The 4,534-nt window shown below is 43.2% G+C and overlaps 1 pseudogene; it reads right to left on the reverse strand.

The window, feature by feature from the left end:
• Nucleotides 1-392: 392 nt before the first annotated feature.
• On the reverse strand, nt 393-1,115 carry LOC150062789 (enolase-phosphatase E1 pseudogene; annotated as a pseudogene).
• Between the last annotated feature and the right edge of the window lie 3,419 nt (nt 1,116-4,534).

The following is a 4,534-nucleotide window of genomic DNA, read 5'->3' on the forward strand; positions in this document are numbered from 1 at the left end:
TCCATGTCAGTAATTATAGTTGTTTTACAAGCCCAACAAGGCCCTAATCTGTCTGATTCTTCTCTATCCTATTAATATCACCAGATGTGTCACCACCTGTTAGGATTTTATCCAGTTTCTATCACACTGACTTCCTTAGTTAGCATTAGGATCAACTACACACACACAACAAAAATGGGACAGAAATTGATTATATTCTAACCAAAAAGAAGCCAAGGCATAGTCCAGTGAGTAGCTCAGTGTTAGGGGCTCTTCTCCTCCTGATAACCTGCCATTCTGAACATTTTAAAGTCAACATGGGTGCTGGAGGTCTTCCCATAGCTGTGTATCATAGCCATTAGAAAAGTTTTTTAAGCACACCTCAACTGTTTTAGTAACTCTTTCTAAAATTTTCATGCTTTGTACAATGACCCCCCCCACACCAGACATGACACAAAACCAACAACAAAGTGATTGTCAACAAGCTCAGGATTGTCTCTCTCTCTCTCTTTAGAATGCCAAAATAAGTGTTTCTGTGCCTCTTCACTTCCTAAAGGATAGCTATACACCTTCATTTCCAGTCTGTCTCTATTTCCTGACTGCATAGGCTATATCTGTAAAGATCTCTGCTTGTTTGTACCCAGCTGTGAATGCTATTTCCACATGTGGCCCTGCAACTGTTTAAGCATTGTACATTTTCAGTCCAGAGACATAGGCCAGCAATCACTGTCTAGCATCTCCTGGATTAACTCTTGAAAATCAGCCATCTCATTCCCATGTGGTGCAGAGATTGGAGCAGCCCATACAATGTGGTCTTCAGCTTGTATGCTCAAAGGACAGACATCCTGTCAGTATTCTACCTCTTCCCAATGTGTCAGCAGATACTCTAGTATTTTCTTTGATGTAAGACCTAAAATGTCTTTCACAAAGCAAAAAGAGCTGTGTGGTACCCTCAATATCCAACAGGATTAGAGTGACTTCTGCAGGCACTAGATAGGACCACAGGAATGGATCTGTTGGTAGGAAGCTAAAGGGCAGTGCCAGCAACAAATCTAGGACTGACTTGGGTTCTGGAGAGTCTCAAAAAGTTTTGGAGCTGGCATCAGTGAGTGGCGTGAGTGTGCAGAAGAAGCCATCTTGCAGACCTGATGAAAGAGAAGGGACTGCTGAATGTCTTGTACTTATATTGCTCAGAAGATTCAGGCCAAGCCTACCTGGGTAGGGAGTGGGGGGTATTTCAATTAGCTTTATCTTAAATAGACCCTACATATTCAGCTAAATTAAATACTACCTTTATGTCCTTTTTACAGCAATCAAAAGCTTCATTATAATGTCCTACAGCTTTGACAAATGAAAAATATAGTTCATCCTTTTGTTCCTGCTATGTTTCTTCATTCTACAAACAAAAATTCAGGGTGGTTTTTTTTTAATGGAGTAGTGAAAATATAGAAATCGATGGAGCAGAATCTGGCAGTTTATATTTATTCAATGTATTTGATAGTTAAGGAAAGCCATGGTGACCGTAACCACAGCTCTTCTCTGTCTTTAACTCTGCTTATAACCTTAGAGCTAGAACCACAGTCAAGCAGGTGAGGGCCTGTCACCTAGGGCACATGTCCACTTACCACAACAGCTCATCTTTGGTCAGCCAGGAAGAGAGCGGACGTAGGCACAAGCAGAAAAGGCCACGTTCTCTTGTATATTCCTCGTCACAAGGTGCTGCCACTTTTTAGATTTTCAGATGAAATCTAAGAAGATATTACCTTGGATTTTACAGGCTCTCTTGTGCATATTCCTTGGGTCTCAAGAAGAGAATAAGGTTTGTATCACAGCGCAGGGAGTGTGGTCTAGTGATTGAGTACTTGGCTAGCATGCAGGAAGCCCTGGGTTCATTTCCTTAGTACCACATACACAGAAAAAACTGCAAGTGGTAACCTTGAGAAAGCTCAAGGACAGATCCCAAGCTTTGAATTCAAGCTGACAAAAAAAAGTATATATCACAGCTAGGCCTCCATAATACACCACATGACCTACAGCTTACACACTTTCACGTGAACATCTTGTTCAAAGCAGGCAAAAGACAGTCCCCTATAAAAATTGAATGTTCCTCAGTGGATAAGAATGAAAAGAAGAAAATAATGAAAAGAAGAGGGTGCCCTACGATGGTTACATGGCAATGTATTCTCTTTGTTGATCTTGATTTTGTGTGTGTGGGGGGGGTGTCATGGGGCTTGAACTCTGCCTGGGCGCTCTCCCTGAGCTCTTCATCTCAAGGCTACCACCCTACCCTTGAGCGAAGCCTCACTTCCCGTTTTCTAGGGTTTAACTGGAGATAAGAGTCTCAGGTCCTTTTGTGCCCAGGCTGGCTTTGAACCTTGATCCTCAGATCTCAGCCTCCTGAGTAGCTAGGATTCTAGGCATGAGGCACCATGCCCAGCAATCTGGATTTTCTTTTTGCTAGTCCTGGGCTTAAGCTCAGGGCCTGGCCACTATCCTTGGTCTTTCTCAAGGCTAGAGTTCTACCACTTGAGCCACAGGACCGCTTCTGGCTTTTTTCTATATATGTGGTACTGAGGAATCAAACCTGGGTCTTCATATATGCTAGGTAAGCACTCTACCAGTAGGCCAAACTCCCAGTCTATCAGCAATCTGGATTTTTATGCAATGATGTCTACAGACACATCACCTTCAGCATCCAAATAATATTAAAAAATACTCAGGCCAAAATTAAAACCAACATTTACCAATGGAAAGGACAAAAAAAAGTCATGAGTGAGAATGGGCAATTTATAGGACCAACAGACTTTGAAATGATGTGGGGCACGTAGCTCAGGGAGGGGTAGCATAAGTAATGCTGGGTTAGATACTCAGTCCTGAATTCTAAAACATGGGTCCCACCCTGCCAGATTCCCAAAGTCTTTCACCCGCCCAATCAGAAATGCATTTCTGTCATTCCCAATGACTCAACCTCTTTCCTACAGGTAAAACAGGGCCACAAACCTATCTACACATCTCCATTATTGGGAGTTGAAGTATTACCTAGGCCCCAGCTCCACCCCTGGCTGAGTCAGAATTGCCAGGATTTGGAATCAGGAAATGGAATGTTTACATACTTTACCAGGTTGACTTAAATGTGGAAGCAGCCCTGCCTGGAAGCCACTGCCAGCTGAAACCTGCTCTCTCCTGACAGCCTCTTTAGAGGGGACTGCCTTCTCTTCGCATTTGGCCCAGAGACAGAGTCAGTGTTCTTGTTCCTCAATGCCACACTCATCTACCTCCCTGAAACTCCAGCTTTTAGAATCACGTTATCAGACCACACCATACCTAATCTTATTTGTGGTAGTGGTCAAGAGGACACCTCAACTTTAATCCTTAGAAGATTTCAGCTCCTGGTCATGACATTCTCTCTAGCAGAACGCACGAAGACAATGATAACTGCATAGATGACCCTTGATATCATCCTCCCCACCATATTATGGTATTGCAGTGGGTTTAAGTTATTATTCCCTCAGGCATATCCTAGGACCCATGATTACCATTACATTGGCTCTTTCTATAATCTTAATTTCTAGAATATTACTCTCCAACCACCATTCAAATATGCTTATCACCTATTTTTTTTGGGGGGGGGGTGGTGAACTTAAAGCTTCATGCTCTTACTTAGCTTTTGCAATAAAGGCTGGCACTCTACCACTTGAACCACAGCTCTACTTCTAGCTTTTTGTTGCTACTTAATTGGAAATAAGAATCTCAAGGATTTGGCTGCCCTGACTGGCTTTGAATCTTGGTCCTCAGATCTCAGCCTCCTACATAGCTAGGATTACAGGTATGAGCTATCAGCACCCATTGTATCTTCATATATTTTTTTACCAGTACTGGGCTTGAGCTCAGGGCCTGAGCACTATCCTTGGACTTTCTCAAGGCTAGAGCACTACCACTTGAGTCACAGCACCACTTCTGGCTTTTTTCTATGTACATGGTACCAAGGAATTGAACCTGGGTCTTCTTGCATGGTAGGCAAGCACTCTACCACTAGTCCAAACTCCCGGCCCATATCTTCATATTTTTAAACACCAGTTCTTCCATCCATCTATCCTATCATCATTCAACCAGCTTCAACTGCGATCCACCCATTATTTTGCCTCCTCTTCATCTATCAGCAGCTCCTACAGTGATCAAATCCACCATAATCCATAGACCCTATTCCCCCCCCTCTCTTTTTCTCTCTCTCCCTTTGTTGATCATAGGGCTTGAATTCAGGGCCTGGGGGCTATCCCTGAGCCTTTTTGCTCAAGGCCATTGCTCTACCACTTCAAGCCACAGATAACAAACAGTCTCACAGACTTTTCTGACCAGACTGGCTTCACACAGTGATCCTCAGATCTCAGCCTCCTGAGTAAGTAAGACTACAGGCATGAGCCACTGGTACCTGGCTTACAGATTCTACTTTCTTTCTACTTAACCTCATGGCAGTAATTGTTCCCTCTGTGTGTCACTGATTTCCTTTCCTACCGTATCATTCACATCAGGGTTAATCACACCATAATAACTCCCA

The sequence above is a fragment of the Megascapheus bottae genome, chromosome 5 (genome assembly GCF_031878675.1).
Source record: "Megascapheus bottae isolate mThoBot1 chromosome 5, mThoBot2.hap1, whole genome shotgun sequence".
Classification (NCBI taxonomy): domain Eukaryota; kingdom Metazoa; phylum Chordata; class Mammalia; order Rodentia; family Geomyidae; genus Megascapheus; species Megascapheus bottae.